The 24,871-nt window shown below is 37.9% G+C and overlaps 1 protein-coding gene across 7 annotated transcripts in view; it reads right to left on the bottom strand.

The window, feature by feature from the left end:
• The window catches only part of APBA2 (amyloid beta precursor protein binding family A member 2), a 2,738,723-nt gene that overhangs the window by 785,255 nt on the left and 1,928,597 nt on the right, over window positions 1–24,871 (bottom strand). The gene's annotated exons all lie outside the window — the stretch shown is intronic.

Genomic DNA, 24,871 nt, shown 5'->3' with positions numbered 1-24,871 from the left:
CGTGAAAGAATTAGGGACCATCAATATTGTTATAACAAAGGACACATTTATAGTGCAATAGCTAAACACACTTTAAATAATGGCAGTTCACATACTTTTTTATATCAGGTACTACATTTACAAGTCATAGACCCACGTTATGGGGACTTAGTCAATAGGACTGAACAAGCAGAGTTGTCATGGATTTTGAGACTAGGGGCCCATAGATCTATGGGACTTAATGATACAGTGTCCATCAAACCACATTTAAAGGGCAGGAAATTGCATTGAATATATATGTTTTTATATTTATATTTATCACTCTATATTGTTATTTATTTATTACATATATACTATTTTTACAACTTTATTGTATGCATTATATATATTTTTAGACTATATTTTTAGACTGTTTTAAATGATTGAGTAAGTATTTTAAACAATAAGAGAGCAATTATCCTCATCAATTATCTAATTAATCACATGACTTCCTTTTTTGTATTTAAATCAACTGCTCACATTGTATTTTCTATCTGATGAAGCGGATGGGAGTCCGCGAAAGCGCTCATCTTTTATTATTTTTTGCATTAATAAAGTCATTGTTCGTTACTTGACGTTCTCAGAGGATTATTTAGTGAAGATACCTGTTCATTTTTGGATTCGATATTTTTATTGCTGCCTTCTTCCATTGTGGGGTTTATTCTATATACTTGGTTGGACTGTTTGTTTGCTGCTTAATATATATATATATATATATATATATATATATATATATATATATATATAAATGTGAAAACCAAAATCAGTGCTGTTACAACAAGGCAGTCTACAAAACACTGCTTTAACTCAAATAAAAACTTTAAGAAAATAGTAAGATTTAAAAAACTTCCAAGAAACTTATAAAACCGACAGACAAGCACTTTCAGGTACAAGATTACCCTTCATCAGATCTGTTAAACTAATCAGTGATGTCAAAATTTAAAAAACATTCAGCCAATCAACATTAATGCTTCAGCTTCCGCCCCCTAAGGGCGGGTTTCAGTGGAGAGTATGAGTTTAAACCAGGATATATATGTGCTTGGAACCTTCCCATCCATTTCATTTCTGCAAGTTCTAAGTAATTATTATGATCACCAGGTCTCTGTCGTTCAGATACTACTTGTAATACTCTAAAAAGAACTTGTGTCCATTTGAGTCATGTACATGTTTCGCCAGGGCATTTTTAAGATCTTTCAGATGGATATCACTGATATGCTTAGATATCCTTTCTTTAAACTGTTTCACAGTCTTGCCTACATAGAAACATGTACAGCTGTTGCATGTAGCCAAGTAGACCAAGCTGTAAAGTCCCCGGTTAAGTGTAATTCAATGTGCAGTGAGAGTAATGAATCTTCTTCACTGCATTTAGTATCTTTCCATACAGAAGTTAAAAATAATGGAAGATGTACTGTCTAAGTCACCACAACAGGCAACATTATCTGCACATGTAAATGCTCAAACGGAAGACCTGAATGTCTCGCTATGTGCTAGACCTAAAAGCACTTCTGTACAGATGCTACTCTTCAGATGAGAGTACAAGAACAAACTTGGCCGTCGCTCTCAGAGCAAAGGGAGAAAAGGAGAAAATTGTCCGTAGACCATCAAGGGAAGAATTCTTCCTATGAGATGCTAGACAACATGAACACCTTAGTTGTGAATTTATCTGATTTTAGGCTGACAGATGCCCACTTGTCTCTGTTAAATTAAGGCTTAACTTATGTTCCAGCAAATTGTTTGAATTTATATGGTGTTATTTTACAGCAGAAGATGTTTGGAAGAGACATTATGCTAAAGAGTATTTTTGGTAACGTTTTGCAATATTGTGATAATATATTCAAAAAGCCTACTGATTTTGTTCCACAGAATAGTTCTGTAGTAGATACCTTTCTAAAAGCAAGTGAACAAGATATTGTGCAATGTTTATTAAGGCCAAAGCACCAATTTCATAACATAACATGTCTTGAAATATCTGATGATGAATGATGATTTAATTATAAGACCTGCAAGTAAAGGTGGAGCCATTGTTCTGATGAACAGTGCATTTTATGTGACGAAATGAGAGAGTTACTGAGTGATGATAACACTTATAAGCTCAGTGCAAGTATAAAGCTGGTACAACTAAAGAAATCAGTGAATGATACTCTGCATGAGCTGCTCATGCATAGATCAGTTATGAAATACCTTTTTGACTATGTAGTAGTATAGCATCCGAACATCCCGATACTTAATGGCCTGCCTAAGCTGCATAAAAATGAGCATAATCCACCTATGCATCCTATTGTGGCAGGAACAGATGGATTACAGAGCCAGCTTCTATTTATATTAAGCACCAGTTGAAAGGTTTTCTGGTTAAAGCACTACGGATTATCAAAGATACTAGACATTTTCTGTCATCTCTTAATGCCTTTATTAATCAACAACAAAATATGAATAGGCTTCTGTTAGCGACTATGGATGTCGTTAGCCTTTTCACGGCTATCCCAAATGACTTTGGGTTAAATGCTGTTAGAGAATTCTTACACAGAGAAGCTGACATTAGTGTCAATCAAATCAATGTAATATGTGCTTTGTTAAGTCTAGTGCTTGAACACAGTGTGGCACATCTCATTACAAAAGGTTTCTCATCTAGGAAGAAAGAGGACATAATCCCTCTCTACTCGTCCCTCATTAGGCCTATTATGGAATACAATGCCTCATTTGGTATGTACCTCACTAGACACCTACAACAACTGGAAAGGCCACAAAAATACCTCACAAAGAGGATCTTAGGCCTTAGATACATGCCCTATATGGACAGACTCAAAAAACCCCAGCTATACTCTGTCTCTTATCGCCTACTTAGAGGCGATCTTTGCTTGACCTACAAAGCCATGTCTGACCCAGAGCTGCTAGATATACTACACCTAAAGAAATCCAAATCCCTCTGTGCTACACGCTCCGGGGACCTAAACCTCATTATCACCATAAACAGAACATGCTGGAGGGACAGGTTCCTAACCCAGAGACTTCCCATACTCTGGAACAAACTTCCCATTCACATCAAGCAGAGCACTTCACTGGCTCTCTTTAAGAGAAATCTTGACGAGTGGATGGGCAATAGGAAATTCATCCCGGGGATCACTTCAGTGGCCTTGCTTGACAGGGGCACTGGGAACTAACTTTGGGTGACATGATGCCAGGGAATCTTCTTGGGATAGGCTTATATAGGCACCAGGGCCATTAGCCTAGTACACACCTATGAACCTATGATGATCTTTGAAGGCAATTTGCTTTGGCAGCAATGGGGTGTAGCTATGGGCACCCCATGCGCCAACAGTTATACTAATCTTGTAATGGCGAATTGGGAACACGATTTTGTGTATAATAACAATCCATACTCACAGCATGTGAAGTTTAATCAGCATTTTGCTGATGATATACATATGATATGGGAAGAAAATGAAGAAGTACCTGCCAGCTTTCATCGATTCTTAGAAGGGACTACTGAGTTTTAAGATTTAGCATGCATTCTTCCTATGAGATGCTACTTTCTTGGACGTGATGACCATTCAGAATAACTGTGGTAAGACTGATACACAATTGTGTCGTAACGAATCTTGGAAGAATAATTATTTGGCAAGGTCAAGGATGTATCCCCAGCATATTTCTTCTTGTATACTTGAAGCACAGCTGCTCAGAGTTTCCAGATTACGTACTAGCATAGATGATTTTCGTGAAGAAGTATTAAGAATGGGGACATTTTTTAAACATAGAGGCTATAATAAGAAACAGATTGTTAAGGCACAACAGAAAGTTAGGGCCGTACGTAGGCAAAAAGGGATACCTTACTTGTATCGGAATGACACCCACAACCAACAGAGTTCTGAACAGCTGAAAAAGAGGCTGCGGATGGAGCAAGTCAGTCGTGTTGTCCTCACGTATACAAGTGATATTAAGTATATATGTGACATCACTGAAGCTAACTGGAAGATCCTTACATTGGATGAGACAAAGAGATTGTTGGAAACAGACCACATTTTGCCTTTAAGAACAGTTTCAATCTTAAGCAAATGCTATATTTTAAACATAAAGCACCTCTAAAAATACAGTCTAGCAGGAACGGAACCTATCCATGTCATTGCTGCTCTAATTGGAAATATATATTTAAAGAACAAGATTTCAAACACCCATTTATTAATTTTATGTTTATAGCGAAGCTGTATGCTGACTGTACTACTAAAAGTTTGGTGTACTTGGCTATGTGCGACAGCTGTACATGTTTCTATGTAGGCAAGACTGTGAAACAGTTTAAAGAAAGGATATCTAAGCATATCAGTGATATCCATCTGAAAGATCTTGAATGTTTTTTAAATTTTCACATCACTGATTAGTTTAACAGATCTGATGAAAGGTAATCTTGTACTTGAAAGTGCTTATCTGCCAGTTTTATAAGTTTCTTGGAAGTTTTTTAAGTTTTACTATTTTATTAAAGCTTTTATTCGAGTTAAAGCAGTGTTTTATGGACTGCCTTGTTGCAACAGCACTGATTTTGTTTTTTTCATATTACTTTGTGGTGCAGTGCTGTTCTTTGGTGGCTGTTCCTGTTTGTTTGTTTACACACACAAACACACACACACACACATACACACACACACATATATACACACCTTTCTAAGATGCAAGTAGTGAATAATTATGGAATTCCACTTACATGTACTAGGCAAAAGGCTATTAATAGCAGCTCATGGAATAAACCACTTATACTGTACAGACAGACAAATAATTTGGTGTTACTAATGTGTTATTTATTATTTAATTAATTCATTCCTTCTGTTTTTTCCTTTTTGGGGAACTCCTTCACTAAACCAATCCCTCTTCATTCTTTTCTGGGACATGGTTCATTTACCTATCCCCTAAGGATGTAAAAGGTTATTACATAAGGGGTATGTATCTTTAAATACTAATGTCTTAGCTATAAGATCCAACATCTCATATGACCTGCATTATTTCTAGGCAGTTAACTTTGATAAAAGACCTTATGAATGTAAGACCAGATCCTTACTGCCTCTCTGTTACTTAACAAACACACAAATATCACATAATGTCAAAGTGAACTAATATATTCACTTTCAAGACAAAGTGCACTGATAAATATAAACATATAATTCATGTTTAGAAAAATATTTCAGCTGTAACCAATTGTAATACTCTCATTTCAAGGAAATTTAGCAGAAAAGTATATGTCTGGATCCAGAAATCCAGTTTATTCCTTGTGGAGATACGGTTAACTGAGAAGCCTGAAAGGTACAGTGAGCAACAATCCTGTGTGTTATTTGGGGAAGCAGCCTTAATAGTATTTAATTCTTTTAATTTTCTTTAAGAGTAGAAAGACAAAATAACAATAAGAGATAATATATATTCTTTTGCAAACACTGACAAAATCTGTGATTACTTTACCACTTTGCAACCTACAGCGACAACAGATGCTTATGTTACTGATTTGGAGTTGACTTTAGACATCTGAATTTGGTGAGCTGCCTGACTCATAAATATTGTAAGGAACAGCTTGTGGTATGAGAAGTGATGACACAAGGGGCAGCCTTTTAAGAGAAACAGACCTGACCTTATCAATAAAGTAAGAAATGGTCATCTGGATGATAAAATGTTTACAGGAGAAACAAAGTGAGGGTTTGTTGCAGCAGTAATGTATGTGAAAAAGAGAGCCACGTGACAATGAATTGTAGCCATAAGGGAGAGCGGAGAAAACATTAAGCAACTTACCTCTGGGAAGCAAGGCAAGGCTTAAAGGGCCCACTGGGGTCAACAGCCTAGGAATTACCTATGTAAAGCAATGAGAAGGTCTGTCCTACTTTTAATATTTTTTTTGTTTAAAAAAGAAACATCTTTATTAAATTATCATGCAAGACACAGGCAATTTTCCATTTATATAAATGAAAACAAAACATGCCGACACAACTCAGCTGCAAACATTATACATTACAAACCATCCCAACACAACTGTAGCTGCAACCATTAAACATCACTTACAATATATCCAGTCATTCTCAGTCAGCCATTACATAGCTCATTCAATTCCTGCCTTCTTTTAAACCTTGTTCATCCTCTGCATGTACTGATCCCACACTCCCCCTTTTTGCCTATGTAATTTCCTCCTACCCTTTTCTAAAGATCCAATTACAGTTGTTTTATCTCTGCTACTGTCTTCACTACTTCTAGTAAATGTGGTTTAGATTTTGATTTCCATTTTCTAGTAATTTCTTTTTTGACAGCCATCATAATTAGACTCAGCAAGGCCTTACTATGTCTAGGCAATTCTGATTCTGTATTATAGCTCAAAAATATCCTTTCCTTAGTTTCACAAATTTACTCAGCCAGCATCTCTGACAAAGCAGTCTGCATGGAATCTTTAAAGTCTGTCAACTCATTACACTCCCAAAAAACATGTTATGTGTTATCCCTTTCTTCACCATCACACCTCCAGCATTTGCTGCCTATCCGAGGAAAAGTTCTTTGAAGTCTACTTGGGGTATAAACATACCTATGCAAACACTTCCAAGTAAGGATCCTAACTCTTCTAGACTTTGTTGCATATTTTGGAAACATACATATATCCCCCATTGTTTCTTTGTGACTTTCTTATCTAATCTCTCTTCCCAATCCTTTTTAACCTCCTCTGATAGATTCATATAGTTATCATGCAATATTTTATATGCTCTACTAATTATTCCTTTCTTAATGGTAATTTATATTCTAGATTCTTTTACCAGTGCTGGTCTTTCATTTAGGACCCCCCCCTATTTCTTTCTCTTTGCCTATACTCTGATATCAGTCTTCAATAGGGAAGGCAATCTCTAACCTGCAGCCCAAATAAATTATTGGCCTCTTTCCATTCTATTAACTTTCCCTCTCTATTTATTTGTTCCCAATACCTTGGATCCTTTGCCAGTTTTCTCCAATAAATTCCAGCCCCTCTTGCAATTGTCTATATTTCTTACTGCAGTCATAGCTATCGGCAGAATCTCCTTTCTCCATTCCCATGTTGGCTTAATTCTTAGTATACTTTCTGCTACTTTATGAATATAACATTCTGTATGATTACTGTTATTCACCTTAAAGGTCTACATTCAAAATCCCAGTCTCTCCTTGTTTCTTGAGCTTCCCCCATTTCATCATCACCTCTTTCCACTTTGAGTTACAGTTTTCTGTTTGGGCTATGTATAGGAGCCTTAACTCTGTTTTTCTGAAATACCCCTTAAAATTGGGTAGTCCCAATCCGCCTTGTTCTATTGGACGAATAAGCTTATCTCACTTGACTCTTGCCATCTTCCCCTCCCAGACAAAATTCTTCATCTCTTTATTGTTATCCACAACTTCTCCTCTGATTGATAAAAATATGCCAGACCTGTCTATAAGATTAAAGGGACTAAAAACATTTTAATTGCATGCATCTTACTTACTATAGATATCTGTAGAACAGAGCTTCCATTTTCTCAGTTTTTGTATTACCTTTTCTTTAGTCTCTTCCTATATATCCTTAGCTGCCACACCAGAATAATTTTTAATCCCTACTCCTAAATACTTCATTTTATTATGTCTCCATAAGTACTGATATTGCTGAACCAATTCATATGTGGGTACATAGTTTACAGCTATTGCCTTTGTTTAAGCTTTATTAATTTTGTATTCTGAAAAGATTTGAAACTATCTCAATATGTTCCACAGCACTGTAATGTCCCTTTCTGGTTTTGTCAGGTATATTGTTTTACTTACAGTTAACTTTCTCCCTCCTCTTCCCCTCTCCTGATTATTTTCTGAACATTAATGTAAGGCATATGCTTTAGAGTACCCTACACGTTTAACAAAGTTAAAAAAGTCTAATATTTCCAGATTTTCTTTGTGCTTCACAAATATAGTTATTGCTTTCTAATCCCACATTTGTCAATTTTCAAGTTACTGATTTTATTCTCCAAACATTAATGACATGAAGTAGGGCATATGCTTTAGAGTCCCCTACAAGTTGCACAAAGTCCAAGAAAGTTCAATATTTCCAGATTTTCTTATTCTATTTCTGTTCATCTCCTACTCCCAAACCTGTCTCTGTTTCATTTCCAATGTAGTCTCAACTCTTCTAGTCAACTCTTGTGCTTTTTTCCCTCTCACAAGCATTTTCCCGAAACACTGTAAAGGTTTCACTGGCACTGTGGTCTTTATTACTAGAAGAACAAGAAGCAAAATCTCCTTCTGTTTCACACCTCACTTTTTGTTGGACAAACTTTTGTATTTTTTCCCTAGCATGTACTTCATCAAAAAATGATTTTGTTCCTCCAGGGGAAAATATTTTGAAGACACCAAGGTACAGCATAGGCTCATAGGTAGGTACTAGGCTATCGGCCCAAGGGCCTACATAAGCCTAGCCAATAAGGTTTCCTGGCTTATGCCACCCAAGAAAGTTATTTTCCTGTGCCACTGTTGAGCAGAGACACAGAAGTGATCCCTGGGGTGTATTTCCTATTTCCCATCTACTCATCAAGATTTTTCTTGAAGAGTGCTAATGAAGAACTTTGCTTGACATAGATGGGTAGCCTGTTCCAGAGTATGGGAAGTCTCTGGGATAGAAATCTATCCCTCCAGCATGTCCTGTTTATTGTGGTGACAAGGTTTAGGTCCCTAGAGCATGTAGCTTGGAGGGATTGGAGTTTGAATTTCATGCCTGCTTCTTAACACTCTTAAATAATAGGATAAATTTACTCCTCTTCTCCCTGGTGTAATATGAGTAGTCATAATAAACAAACATTCTGCTGTCTCCCGCTTTTAGTATTTGTCCTTCTACTCAGTTTTGTCAGAATCAACTCCTTCTGCTGGTAAGATTGCATCTTTACTATTAAAGTCTAGGTTGTTTTCTCATAGCCAGATTTGGAGTATACACACAATGTGCCCTTTCAATTAACAATTCCTGTTGCAGAATACCTGTCCAGTTGCTTATTTGTGCTTTCATAAAATTACAACAGTCTGGTCCTCCTAGCTTCTCTGGTATAGCAAAAAATCTTAGGTTTTTAACTACGTGCTCTGTCCTCTAATTATATTATTTTTAAACATCTCTTCTTGTGCAGTCTCATATTCAGCCAGCCTTTTCTTCATTTCAGCCTCTGGGTTTTGCAATTTTATCACCTTATCTGAATATATATTTAAAGCTTCTTCCTTTTTTCAAACTTTTATTGTTTGAGTTGACATACTCCATTAGTGTTTCATTTATTTTAGTCAGATCTGTGTGCAGTTGCCTTATACTTTCCTCTACATTACTGGAAGTCATGTTTGGAGCTTGCACTGCTTTTTGCTGAATAACTACAGTACTTTTCCCAGTCAGTGTTTTTCATCACCTTTTGTAGCAGATTTTCCTTCAGGTCCCCTGTATTTCTTTTTTCCTGGCATCCAGGCAGTACACTTACCAGCAAGTTACTGAAATTTACCCAGAAATCTAGGTTCACTAGCTTTCTCTGCTAAGTTTCTGTTGTAACAGTGGGACAGCTATAATTAAGCTGTCATTTAACGTGCAGCCATCTTAGAAGTCCTACTTTTAATAATATTAATAAATATGGTAGAGTTCATGATAGAGAAGGACATTTTTCAAAGACATATACATAGAAAAAGAAACGTGTGCAAATTAATTTGCATACTGATAAAAAGACAACAAGCAGTGACAAAACAGTCCTGGTAGGTGCTATTAAAGTGAAAACAGTTGACACAGTAAAGCCATAAATAGTTCAGAAGCACTAAGACAAGAGTACAAGTTAGGCTGTTAGGAAGGAAATAAGCAAAAGGTAGTATGCAAACTAGACACAGCTCCTGAGTGCAGTACTATGTGTGTAGAGATTTTAAAGCACTGCAGTACAAATGTATTGAAAAGAAAACTATGTGCAGAATGTTAGCAAAGTCTGATGACTGAGTAACCAATAGGTCAAACACTGCTGACACATCAATAAAAATGAAGAAGCATAAAATCCCTTTTTCAAACCACAGCATATTATGCCATAATATGTATTTATTATTTGGTTTGGTTGGCTTGTAAGACTCCATGAATGCAAAAATGAATTCATGGTGTAAACAAAAACAGCCCATGACTACAAAAGTCAAAAAGTTAGACAAATATCTTAAACACTATGCACAGCAACAACAATGATGCTCTGCATGGCTGTGCTGATTTGCTTACTGATTTAGGATGTTTGCTTGATTTATATTTGCATTGATCCAGATGATCTGCATTGATCCAGATGATTTGAATAAAGCAACTCAAAAAATGTCCCCTGGTGAGCTGAAGAAGCAGTTGCCACTATGACAGGGAAGATCCTTTCAGTACTGAATGTAAACCAGGGTTTCTGCAGATAAAGTTAGGTGAACAAATCTCCAAACTGTATACATTTAATCAACTGTTATGAAAGTACAGATTAACTAAACTTCGGTTTGTTATTTCATAAGCACTGGAGGTGATTACAAGAAGTTGATATGAGTCAACAGTGAGAAAAGACAGAGAGAGTGTGTGTGTGTGTGTGTGTGTGTGTGTGTGTGTGTGTGTGTGTGTGTGTGTGTGGGTGTATGGGTGTGTGTGTATGTGTGTGGGGGGACAGGGAGGAGGTGAGAAATATTCCAGAAGAAAAGTTAAGAGGGATAACAAAGGGAGGAATATATAAGAACATTATAAGAAGTGTGACAGAGACAGTGCTGAAAGATTTGCTCAGAAGGTAAGAAAATGGGAAGAGATGACGACTGAGGACTGTGACTATGGAGTCAGGTGACAGAGATACTTAGTATCTTTGCAGACAAAGTTCAATTTTGGTACAAATGCATTAGGATTGCAACTAGCTAGTACTTGACACAAAGGAGGCTGTATGAAACAAAGAGAAAAGGGATAAAAAATGTGATAGGTACAAGGCAAATGGAGCTGTACTAGTGCACATGCCCTGCGTGTGATATATAGGATGGTTTACTATCAGATGTTCGACATAACATTGTTCGAATGTACAGATGTCCTAACCAAATGTCGAATCGGGCATTTCAGTGCAGTCGAATTTCAAAAATGTCAACTACACTGAAATACTCCTACCCACCCAACATACAACTGTTTTTTGCAGAGGTGCAAGCCCCCCTGTGCCCCCCCACCCCCCCACTTATATATACAAACTCCGAGATCGTACTACAGTGAGGGTAAGGGTACATTTCCCATCCCCACTATAGTGCAATCTGCACAGCAATGTTGGAGCTGACAACAGCGGCCATTCGCTCTTGTCAGCTTCAACATTGTGGTGATCGTCCTAACGGTTCCGCTATGTGGTTTTCGCACATAGTTCGTTCGTCTAAAAGACAAATGAACATGTGATAGTAAACCATATAGGATTATATTTCCATAAATATGCTAACACCTGCTAGGGGAAACACATGACAAATGTTAACTGCTATTTTAGCAGAGCAACTGAAGCATATTATAATGTTGCCTAGGGAAAGTATTTCTTTAGATGTAAGGCTTATTCCTGATGCTAAAATACTAAAACAACCTTCATGTTACCCCACATCGTCAAACAATTATGTCTTTGTTCATATCCGAAATCCTGATCTCATTCCTCACAATTTATGGTGTTAAATCTACCTGCATTATAGCTCTTCACATTCCACTCAGTAGTGGTACTAATTCTACCATACCTGTAGACATAATCTCCTGGATATCTATCACTATTCCCCTCAAAACAACATCTTAGGCAATGTAAACTTTAATTGGTCCATCACCCCACTTCTTAACCACTGCCTTTGTATTAACTTACAGATTTTTCTCAACTACTCCAAACTAATACCAGATACAGTGATGTAAACTGCAACTAAAGTGATATAATTTTGTATGTTTTTCATTTATATAATGTAAAATTGCCTTTGTCATATGTAAAAATTGAATAAAGATATTTGTAGGAAAAAAAAACAATGGAGCTGTGGAAAGCAGTACACATTCTAGATGGTGCCTATTGCGGGAAGAGTAGTACAGACCAACTGCTTTGGGTATGAACTATGATGCACAGTATTCTCTATATAGGAGAACATGGGTCACAGGCTGTGCACCATATCAGGGCTAGCCACTTGGTGGTCTAAAAAAATTGGCTCTAGGTGAGTCAGTCGTGTTGACTAATGTCTCCAAAAATGGGCATGGGTTTTTGCCAGTGATAACTTGGTTGAGACCCTAGCCTACTCATTTGACAGGGACCCATGTTAACAGTGGGAAGGGTTGTGCCCATATTGGCTATTGTGTGCCTGTCATAAAGCCCAGCAGCCCTAGGGCAATAAACTACTGTCTGGCCAATGTCCAACTGTTCAGCTTGGTTTTCCTGAGATAGCACTGTTGAGTGAAAGCTGGATGCAAAAAACAATCGATCTGCCAAACATGAACTAAGGAATGCTGCACTCAGTACAGGGTTACTGATAAGATGCAGCTTGGAAGTGGATGACATGATGGTAACGAGGAGGCTAGATATCCTACGCAGCCAGGAAACAAGATGAAAGGGCAGTGCAGCAAAGCCACTATGCCTGTATACCAGAGTTTACTACTCAAGAGGAAAAGGGCAGACTAGAAATGATCTAGGAATTGTGGTGAGGGAGAGGTTTCAGAAACAGTGATGAATGTCATCAGAATTAATGGTAGACTCATGGCAATCAGACTTTAGTGTACAGACAGGGCACTATTCGTAATGTCAGCCTATGCCCCACAACAGAATTGTGATACAGAGGAAACAAGTGCATTCAGATGGCATTTGCAGGACGCACTAGATTAAGCAGGACAACGTGAGTTGCTGTTGCTAATGGATGACCTAAATGCACATATCAGGACAGACAGAACAAGGTATGAGGACTGCTTGCGTCCACGTAAGTTGGGCAACAGGAATAAATAAGAAGAGGCCATTCTAGACTTCTATCTGGCAAATGGCTTGATGGTAGCCAAAACATGGTTCAGCATGAGACAGTCACAAGATTACATACAGACGTGGCCAACAAGCAACTTAGGTAAACTTCCTGTTAGTAAGGCAATGGCAATGAGTAAAATCAGCAATTGAAAAGTCACACCAATGAAACAGCAGACCACAGCATAACTCACAGGTTGCCACAATCAGCAGCAAGTAGTATTCAGGTAAGGTTCTAAGGTCACCAGAGACTAGGCTGAAGACCTGGAAGTTGACTGGAGAGAAAACAAAGAGTTTGAGGACTTATTCAGGATCTAGTACCTAAAGAAGAAGAGGGAATAGGTGGTGCTGAAAGAAGAATGGCAGCATCTCCAAACAGTATGTGTGAAGACTTCAGAATAGATGCCTGGTCCAGCCAATTTTGGAAGCAGGGTACATGGAGCAAAGCTGGTGGTGGAATACAAAATTTCAGGAAGTCATCAAAAGAAAGAAGTGCAGGAAAAAGTGGGAGACAGAAAAAAGAGAGCAGAGTTAGAAGGAATACTGACTGGTTAGCTAACAAAGAAGTTAAGAGAGAAGTTGCAGTTGCAAAGAGCAAGCTATCACAGGCACTCTACCAGCTTCTGGAAAGTGACATAGTTGATAGCACAAAGAAACTCTATCAGGTTGCAAGGCTATGACAGAAAGATAATAAACGTACTCAGACACCCTTCATAAGAGATGTCAGCACCAACTTGCTCACCAGTCCACAGGACATCAAAGGCAGATGGAAGGTGTACTTCCAGAATCTTCTGAATGAAAAACCCCACAGAAGCTGAACTGCCACAGACACAGCCTACAATGAGAGAAGAGAAGGAGCCCACCTTAGAAGAATTAAGAACAACAATAAGGAAAATGAAGGTTCAGGTGATGTCTCAGCAGATATGATCAAGATGTTGGCTGAGATAGGAGAGAAATGGTTCCTGAGGGTACTCACAGCAGTATTAAAATGTATATTCCAGATGACTGGAGAAAAAGCATACTACTGCCAGTGTACAAGAACAAAGACATTACCTTCAAATAAAATAATGCCAGAACCAGACTCCAAGGAACTTCCCAAACAAGATATAAGATATGAAAAAGGATGTTTATTTAGTGCTTTTGTCCTCATACAAAGAGGACATTCATAACTGTGGACAGTACAGAGCTATCAAATTCCTGTCACACTGCATGAACGCTCAGCCAGAGCTGTTGGAGATGAAGTGCTTGAGACAGGTGGTAGGATGCACACTGTGGGACAGATGAAGAAATGAGGGTGTCAGACCAGAAGCTAAAGTAACTCCAATTGCAGAGAAAGTCAAAGAGAACAGAATACAGTGGTGCTGGCACATGTGTAGAAAAGTAGAAGACAATCTGGTGAAGATTTGGGAGAGACAGGAAGATTGCAAGAGGAAATAAGGACACCAAGCAAACAGATGGCTGGATGGTATGAGATAAGACCTGCAACAGTCATGCATGAGTGTCGAAGAAGGTAGGAGACTGGCACTGAATCCAGAGAGATGGCAACAGTTGACATGATACCCCAACTCCACAAAGAAAATGGAAAAATGGGGCTGATGATGATGATATGCTTCTGCCTACTATTATTTCTCACTGCATTTTTATTCCTCTAAACTGCTAATTTACATTGACATTTAAGAAAATGCATTCATTCTCATTTAAATTTGTGAATGTAGCCTCATGTTCAAAAAATAAATCTTTCCTGGTGTAACACTAATCTCATATCATAACACAGTTTATCCTATGCCTTTCTAAACAGTTTAACTTGCTAATGAGCTATTAATATTCTTCTATATAAATTTAAGTTGAACTGAGTCTGTATCTAAACAGACCCATTAATAGTTACTAATACTCAAAAAGTTTTGTTGATCTATCATTTTTCAGTCATAAAGCAAACTTATTAAATAACAGAGTTTAATCAGTATCTAACATTTTACTATCTAAATTTATACCACCCACTGTCAAACAAATCCACTCTTAAAACAACATACCTGTATTCCTTAAATTAAATATCCAGGATGAAAAATAGTGCAAGGAATAAACCCAGCAAAATTACTAAATATATATTAACTCACTGCTCATAGCGGATTACATCCATGCTTTCTGATATAATGCATCTATTAACTGATGTATTCATTAATATAAAATGTCAACCTCGTTGACTTCATATTTTATTTACTAATTTAAAAAGAATTAAACACATTTATTTATTTTATTTTATTTATTTATTTATTGCCGTTGGTTTACCAGGATAGTCCATTGGGCCATAAAGAACCCGTTTTCAATGGAGTCCTGGGGAGAAAAGCTCCATAACAAAAGGTATATTCAACATTTAACAGTAACAATCTTGGTACAGAGAGTTATCAATATTATGTAAACAGAATAAAAGTAGAACTAATCAAATTTAGAATAGCAGTCATAACAGTTAATACATTAAGAAGAAACCTACTAGTAATAGAATAAATGTAAACATTAATACTGATTAGAGAACAAATATCATAGCTACGAAAGTACGATATGGTATTGAAGGAGAATTGAGTAGAGTTAGTTATTTGGGGTGGGAGCAAGAGCATTCCCACTGTGATGCTAGATGTAGGTGAAGAGACCTTTTGAAGGCAGAGTGGTTAGAGGTGGTGCGGATGAGTGGAGGTAGGGAGTTCCAGAGGTGAGCGATGCTGAAGGAAAGAAGGTTTTTGCCTGGGGGATGAGTCGGTTTATGTACTTCTAGTAGATTTTGATTATTTGACCTTAGAAGTCTGTTAGGTAGGTGCATTTTAAAGGCAGAGGAAAGAGAGGGACAGAGGGAAGGGTTGAGAATAAGTTTATGGGCTAGAGTTAGTTGAGTGTAAGTTAGTTGATTGGGAAGTTCTAGCCATTTTAGTTTATGGAGGGAGAAACAGTGGTGAGTGGAGGACTTTTGGCTGGTGGCGAATTTTGCAATTTTGTTATAGCAGGAGGTAAGCTGTTTTTTTAACAAGGACTGAAGATTAGTTAGTAGTGGGGCGCCATAGAGAAGGGATGGGATTAGGAAGGAAGTAGAGAGAGTGATTTTAGTGGCAGATGTGAGGTAGGCGTTCTGTCTATAAAGCATGCCAAGTTTTTGGTGTGTTTTTTTTGATGTTTATTTGCAGGTGGGAGTTAAATTTAAGTAGGTTATCAATTTGGACCCTAAGTAGTTTGGTCTCTGACACTATTTCAAGGGGTGAGTTGAGTTGAGTAGTAATTGAGAATGTACTCATGTTGGGAGGGATGACTTTAGAAGGAGTAAATAACATTAGTTTGGTCTTGGTGGCATTGAGAGCTAGATGATTACATAGCATCCATTGCTCTGTGGAAGAGAAAGCATCTTGAGTATGTTTTTGTAGTGTAGTGATAGAAGAGGCAGAACAGATGATAGTTGAATCATCTGCATATTGGATGATGCTAGAGAAAGGGATTGATTTGTGGAAGTCGTTTATAAAGATATTGAAGAGAAGAGGACCCAGTATGGAGCCTTGAGGAACTCCATTTTACAGCTTGACTTCTGTTAGATAGGTAGCTAGAGAACCAGTTCAAAGAGGAGGAAGATAGGTGAAGTTTGGAGAGTTTGTTTAAGAGCAGGCTATGTGAGATAGTATTGAAGGCTTTGGAGAGGTCAAGAAGTAAGGTGGAAACAATTTGTCCAGAGTCACGGGCTTTATTTACAATCTCAAGGAAGGAGAGGAGGGCTGTCATGGTGCTATGATTAGGTCTGAAACCGTGCTGTGTGGGAGTTATAAGATGGTTGTCTAGGAGGTGAGGAAGGAGTTGAAGTTGGACACATTTTTCTAAGAGTTTAGAAATGGGGGACAGGATGGCTATGGGACGGAAATTAGTAATGTTATTATTGTTACCACCTTTATGTAGAGGTATAATAAAGGCTTGTTTCCAGATTTGGGGAACTGTGTATTCTTGTAGGGAGCGGTTAATTAAAATGCTAATGGGGTAGGCAAGAGTTTCAGCGGCTATACTGAGAAAGTAAGAAGGGATATTATCAGGAGCATTGGTACATGGTTTCAATTTCTGAAGGAGTTTCTTTATAGTAGATGTCGGTATGGGATTTAATGAGAAGAGGGGGCAGTCAGGAGGGGGGGAATTTTGGGGTGGTGGAGATGAGGATAGAGTTTGTGTAGAAGAGGGGGTAGAGGAGTTAGTGGGTGGGGAGTAGGGTATAGAAGTAGAGAGAGTGGGGGTGGATGAGGGGGTATTAGATAGTAGAGAGGTGTTGGAGAATGAGGAGGTCAATTTGGAGATTGAGTCAATAAAGAAAGAATTAAATTGGGTGGCTAAATCATGTTCTGGAGCATTTGGGTCTGGGGTAGGAGTATCTGGTTTGCTGGGGTGGAGGAGAGTAGAGATCCCTTTCCAGAATTTTTGAGGGTTGTTTTTATTTTGGTTTTGGAGTGTAGAGAAGTAATTTTGATGATCAGAAGTAATGAGTTTCTTTACTTTATTTCGGAGCATTTTATATTCGTTAAGGAGTGGTGCTGTCTTTTGTTTTTGGTAGCATGCCCAGACTTTGTCTCTTTGTCTCATGATAGCAAGAGTAGTTTTGGAGAGCCATGGGGCTGATTTAGTTTTTATTCTTTTTGTCCGTAAGGGAGCTTGGGAGTCAAGTAATTTTAAGAAAGTTGAGTTGAAGTATGAGACTGCATTGTCAAGAGATAGTGTTTTTAGACAGTTCCAATTAATTGCTTGTAGTGAATTTGAAAAGATTAATGGGTCGAAGTTTTTATGGTCACGGATTGTAATGTGGTTATGAGTCTGTTGAAGGATAGTGGGAAGCCGGTGGGTAAAGGTGGGTAAGTGGTCACCAAGTGGGTCAGGAAGAGTGCCACTGTTGGTGAAGTAGTGAGGATGGGAGACTAGAATCCAATCCAATATACTCCCATTGGACGGGTTTTTGGCAGGGTGGGTTACCAAAGTGATCAGTTGTGAGAAATTGTAGAGGTTGATGTTAGTGGGGTTTGTAGGAGACTGTATAAGGGCCCAGTTAATATTTACATCTCCTAGGATTATGGTTTCATTACTAATGTTACTGGATAGCCAGGAAAGGATAAGTTCAAGTGTGGAGATATTATCCCCTGGGGGGATGTAAAGGGAAGCTATACATATATTTTTATAATTATTGATTTGTAGCAGGGTAAGGAGAAGTTCGGCATTGTTAAAGTGTGGAATAGGTTTGTTATATGGAGTAACTACTAGGGAGGAAGAGTATAGAAGGGCTACTCCTCCGCCTTTTTTGTGAGGTCTGTCTTTTCTTATGATGGAGTAGTTAGGAAGAACTATTTCAGAGTCTCTAATGTGTGGTTTTAGCCAGGTTTCTGAAATAGTGAGGATGTCAGGTTTATTGTGTATGAGCCAAGCATGTAGGTTTGGGACTTTGTTTACTACACTTTAAGAGTTTAAGGAAGTGAATAATAGGGATTTATTTATAGCGGTTGTAGTGGTGGGGCCTGGATTAGGATGGATGTCTCCAGATATGAGAGCGCTTATCAGGTGTAGTATGTAATTTATGTAAAAACAATAGGGGATATCTAAATTCAAAACAATGAAAGTCAGTTTAATATTTTTTTTTGCACTGGTACTGTTTTGTTAACTTAAATGAATGAAACACATTTTTGTAGTTTTTTTATAAATAAATCTTAAGTCTCTTTATTGACTCATGGTCTTATACATAAAATCAATTAAATGGGCAATAAATATAAAGTATGAAACTGATACAGCTGCTATGACTTTACAGAGTAGAAATTGGAATTTCCTCTCTGTTGTCAGAAGTAGCATCAGAGACCCAGTCTTGAAATATTAGTTTTATTTTACAAAAGAACATTTACAAATTTTGCAACAAGCATCTTGCCCACACACTCCATTAAGATAAATAGTTCCCAACCAGTCGTCCCCATCCACCACCTAAGCATACATAAAATGCCCCTTTTCGATCTTGACCATTATGTCCTTCCTTTTCCTCTTCCACATCACAGGACTCATATTTGTGACAATTTTAGTGGCGTGAAACTGTTTCATTTCATCATCATTATTATCAGTTAAGGGAGATGGATCCTTTCGTTTAGCCACTGGCATTTTTGCATTTGTGAATATCTTTATGCCATTTGGGAAAATACTTTTAAACTAAAGGAAAACTCAGTTTACATTTTATTTTTTGTCTTCTGCACTTCCTGATTACTTCTGTTAACTATAGCTTCTGTCACAGGGTATCTTAAAAGAAAACACTGCCTTCTAGCTTGCATCTCTTTTTCAGCTCCTATGTTGCCACGGAACTTACCCGTCTCATATCGTGATACTAATTTTACAAGAATTTTTCATAGTGTACCATACTTTTGTACACCCAGAGTTAAGGGCAATGCTCAGTACTGTCAGTTCCCTGTAACTCTTTGGCAAATTCAATCCAAACAGCCATCTTTACTCGGACAAAGTCCATAGAGTCTCCCCTCTTGTCTCCCAGGTAGTTCTTTTATGCTTAAATTCTTTCTTGATGTTTGGTCTTCTAAAGTTACCTACTGCTGTCAATATATACTAGTTTCCCAAATGCTCTGTCACATAGATCCCATGTGCTTTGCTTTATCAGCAACATGACATTTATTAGTCTTGAAGAAACTTTGAATCGACAACTTCACAAACCATCACACATCCAACCAGCTACCTTGATATGCATCTCAAGTCATGCAGAATTGCTTTGAATGTTTTACTAATATCCTTACTGAACGTTCTGCATATGTTCTGTTCACCATTTCCGATTCGGTGCATGCATTGTGCAATATCACAATATCACAGTACAACAGTGTGCTACCCACTTTGGATACATTTCACTAGAAAAAGCTCTAGCAGATACCATGGGTGTATCTTATGTGCTTACAAGATATGGGCCATTGTTTTGCCATAATAGTAATTATCAAAATGCCATTTTATTTCATGCATCTGCAACATTTACCCAGCATCACCAGACAAACCTTAAACACTAGCATCAGTGTATAACCCTTTACCTGACAAGGAACTTTCAAAGTCTACATTTTTTGTAACTTGTGCCATGTATGAGATTTTTCAAATTACGTGAGGTGGGTTTTCAGTATAGGATTTTGGAGGAATACTCTCAAGAAGATTAGAAGAGTTCAGAAAAGAAGGGAATTAATAACTATCCTTCTGCTTGGAACTGATGAGTTAGTATCTTAAAGAAGATATGGAACTCATCCCTGGCCAACCTGATGTACACAGCACAAAACTGGACATCTGCAAAGGTTTAAAGTTGGGTGATGTGACGTCAGAAAGCATCAGAAATAAGCAAACTATAGCACTCTCACATACATTTGACATTACTGAGGTCACTAGAAGCAGGTTTAAGCCCAGCTCAGCACCTACCTAATAAATAAGCCTTCATCGTAAGCGTTCTGTTCTTTGAAGCATGACACAAGGGTTGTACATTTTTTGCTTCTACTTCTCAGGTATAAAATGACCACACTTCTCAAAGTCTCCCTGGTAACTCAGGTCATGATCTCAACTGGCACATTGCAGAAAGTGTCACTTGTGAGAGTCCTATAACCATCATGCTTGCTTTGTATGCAATCTACTAAATAAGGGTGATTCATCTGTAAGTCACATTGTCCGAGAATGCAAGTTAAGGGGGTGGGCCTACTGCTCGTTGTATATAAGTGAGCGGCATGGACCTGCTAGGCAGATTTGTCACCAGCTCTGTGGTGAAGACATCTGAGATGGAGCTGACTGGCAGCAACCGTTTGGGTCCCACCCTGATCCAGACTTTTAAGGATAGGTGGCTTTGTCTAGCTCAAGAGGCACAAGGTTTTCTTTCTGACTTAGAAGCTGCACAGGCAGCAGCAGGGTTTAATGCCAGAGGTCAGTCCCCTGACAAATGTTTGGATGAGTTTATCAAATCAATGCCAGAAGAGGGGAGGGTTAGCTTGCTTGACCTAGCCCTAGAATGGAATTTTGGTGTTCCTGGTGAGGGAGGAGGGTCAGTTTTTGGGCAGGTTGTACCCCTGTCATTACCCAGCTTGCAGAAGGGGTCTGAGGAGTTGAATGCCTTGAGAAGTGAAGTCCTGCCTCATACAAATAGTTGTGTTCCTAAATTTGTATCCCCCATGGATACATTGAACCTTTCGGTTTCCAACTTCCAGGGGTCTCACATTATGGCACAAGTTTCCACCAACATTAAAGAAAAGATCCTCATAGGGGAATTTCTCAAGATATTTGACTTGGTAAGAAGGCATATCGTAGTTGGTTCTGCTTGTGGATTGTAGTGGTGTTATCCACTTTTATCTGAAGTTATAATAAATTTTGTATCCCTTTCCTTAGTTTCACGTGCAACTATTTTATTTAGCCAATTTAGATTTTTTTATATTTGTTACTAAGCAAGTTAATGTATTTAAAATTATTCTTGTACAGCAAGCAGACCCTTTTCTTGTTGAGCAACTGTACATACGAGTATTTTTTTCTGTATATTTCTCTGGAATGTGAAATCAAACTGTGTGTACGTTTTATGTTAATGTGTAGTCCCGTGTTTTATAAATAGAGAGTGGCTTGTTGCACTCTTTGGGATTTGTTATGTAGCTTGTGTAATAGATGCTCTTTAAATGTTGTTTTGCAAAGTTGAATTAGTTGGAGAATCCTTTTGTAGAGTAATGTGCACTCATTAACGTGACTTTTTGGAAGTTTTTGTTTGGGGGGGGTGCTTAGTTGGCTTTGAGTTTGTTTTATAGTTTGTTCCTTGTTACAGACACATTGGCAATATTTAGATAGTTTCTAAATTAGTTACATCTGGACAGCAGGATCTGGCAGTGCTTTGTAGCCTTCGGATGGTTGATGGGTTGTTTTTAAAGCCTGTAGTTGAGTAGTGTTGTGTTTGGAGTGACGGTTGTTTTCCTGTGTTGAAATTATATTAACATATATTTTTTTAATATTGTACATGTAGCGCTTTGTTACCTTTAGCAATGTGTTTGTGTGTTGGGTTATTTCAGTAAGCTATTTGTTCAGGTATAGGAAGTAATTCATGTTTAAGTTTACTGCATTGTGAGGAATGTCAGAGATGCTAGGTGGGGAAGATTAGTTTGTGAAAAATAGTAGAAAACTTTACTTCACACGTTGGTTTGGCTGAGAAAGTCTTAAAACGCAAATTGAAGTCATTTTAATTACATAGTGCCCAACTTTAAATTTAGATTGGCGTTATTTTTTACTACCCAAGTGTCATGCTAGGTAGTTCAGTAGTATTGTTTCTTACTCCCACTGCCGCAGGAAGATTGGGGTCTAGGCTGCAACACAGAAGATCTGTATTCAGTTAGAGGTGTAAGCATGGGGAGGGGTAGGGAAGAATGTTGTGACTGTGTGTTTTTTTTTTGGCCTGTGGGGGGGGGTAGTTTTGGCTCTTTGGTGTACCTCCCCTCCCCTCAGCTAGAGATGGCACACTTTGCCCTTGGAACAGTATCGGTGGTACAGCAGGTAGCGCACACACCTTTGGTGCAGGAAGCTGTGGGTTGTATTCCCACATCAAGTAAATGGATTACTGACATTACAGCGCAGCCCAAGGGGGATGCTGCACACTCGAGTGTACCATCCTTCAATTGAGATGTCAAACAGAGACCCCCATCTGCTTGAAATGGTGATAGCTCAGGTGGATGTAAAAGATTACACAGCAACTATCAAAAAGAGTAGGGGAAATTCCCTGATGCCCTGGCCAAAAACATCCCTTTGTGGTATAAACATCACCTCAAGTCTCCCCTGAAAAGAGGCTACTGGTCTAAGTGGCCGACAAAGATTAGTCTGCTTGAAGGTACAAAAACTTCTCACCCTCCTCAGCATGAATGCAGCTGTGGTGAGCCATCTTGTTGTTAGAAGTTGCAGATATAAGGGAGACATATTAGTCTGGTATACTGAGCTGGTTTTTGCCTCTCCGGTAGCTGAAGGGGCTTATATTATAATTCCTTATTAATGAACTATAGACCCCTTGGGAATGAATATGCTAATAGATCAAGGAAATGGAAGCCACTGATTGATACCCTGGAGAGGGTACAAAAAATGTCCTACAGTATTCAGCTATTTGGTTAAATGGGTGATGAAACTAGGTAAAGCTGATTCACTGCTTTTGTTCAGAAATACCATTATGTTATCTTCTTAGAGCTTTTGAGTGTTGACTGTGAGTCACTTTTCAGACATAACTGTTACTCCGATTTAGAATATTTTCTGACAATAACTAAAACATTTCCTTTGATAAGAAGGAGAACGACAGCCATCCCTGCTCCCTGGCCAGATGTCAAAGCAAAATGCAGTACTAAAAAGGGATACATCACGGGCTGTCTGTTGCTACAATACTTTTGCCAAACTAAAACATTAAACCTGAAAACATCTTTCCTTTCTACTACCTGATGTATGCCATCCTCATCCTCCAACTCTGCTTCCTCACTAGCTCTTCATTTCTTATTATCCATTTCTCCTTGTCCATTCCATGATAACTCAACTTTCCTACTATTTTCAGTATAATAACTCTTTGGTTTTTAATTCTCTCTTTCATTTAAACTAATCTCTACCCAAGCTTCCTTAAAATTATGTCAAAACATTGTAAGCCCAAGACAGTCAACATCCTAAATTTATTGGGACCCACCACACACCAATAATACTTGCTCAAATATTTAATGTCTCTTGAAACCATCATATTTCAATATTTTCAGAGGAAAACTGATACACTTATGTAACTACCCAGAAGTCTGCATCCTGCACCTTTTGGTCAAATCTGCCCAATTTCACTATTCTAGCTACTACCACAAACAATTCATCTGCTCTTATAGACACCCATCAACACCAAACCCAGCTTCTTAGAGGAACACAGCAAAAACACTGCCCTTATCTCTGTTATCAACAATATTTACAAAGGTGTAATTGTTGGAAATATCACTAGGGCTGTATTTCTGTACCTTACTTAGATAGTTGATTCAGTTTCCAAGCCATACTACTGTCAGGCCATGTTATGCTAGATCTTCTATCTATTAACCTCATTGGTTGAAAATATTTTTATTGGTACCAGAAGAGCTTTTGTGGTCTTTGTCTTTTACCTCAAGAAATAAAGATGTGCAGATCTCTTACATTTACCCATTTTTATTAATCCCATTGTCTTTAGTTGTCCCCTAAATGAAGACATTCTTCAATGAAGGAATTATTTTCATCTGTCACATCAACCTCTACCCCATTTCCATTGTCTCAAAATTTTCAACAGACATTCAAAATCCACATAATTGATTTGCATTACACGTCTCAAAATTGAAAGTTAATCTATTGAGCACATCTAAATACTTTAAAAATACTCCAGCTGCCTGGCACATAAATGCACTATTTTCTAACTTAGTTAAAAAAAGAACAAGTAAACAAATGCTTACATGCTACGAGTACAGACAATGCCCAGTAGATTTGACAGGTTTGTGGACAGAGTTTTTGGCCACTGAATCATAATGACCAACTAAGAATATATTCCAGGTTGGAGTTATTTCTCAAATGCACCCTTTCTATTGTTCTATAGTTCTTTTATATCTATCTTAATCTAAAACTTTGTACAATAAACAAGTCATGGCTTGGAAAGGAGCCCCAGACCATCCTGTTTCCTGAAAAACTGAATGAATGAATGAATGAATGAATAAATAACAACAAAATGTTAGTGAAAATGTGTTCATTTTATTGTCAAGAAGGAATGCCAAAAATCAAAGAAGCAGTTGTCTGTACTAACTTTTAGCTAACTGCTTGGTGCAAGGCACTCTGTCTAATATATTCCATAATTTTTCACTTTTGTTAAGTAAAGCTTCTCAGAATTTTCTGTTAGTGAAAAACACAGCTGGGAGGAGGAAATATACGGA

The sequence above is a fragment of the Protopterus annectens genome, chromosome 7.part1 (assembly GCF_019279795.1).
Source record: "Protopterus annectens isolate FY-2018-M chromosome 7.part1, PAN1.0, whole genome shotgun sequence".
In the NCBI taxonomy this organism is placed as follows: Eukaryota; Metazoa; Chordata; order Ceratodontiformes; family Protopteridae; genus Protopterus; species Protopterus annectens.
Note: the sequence above shows the minus strand (reverse complement) of the source record. Positions and strands in the feature narration are given on the sequence as shown.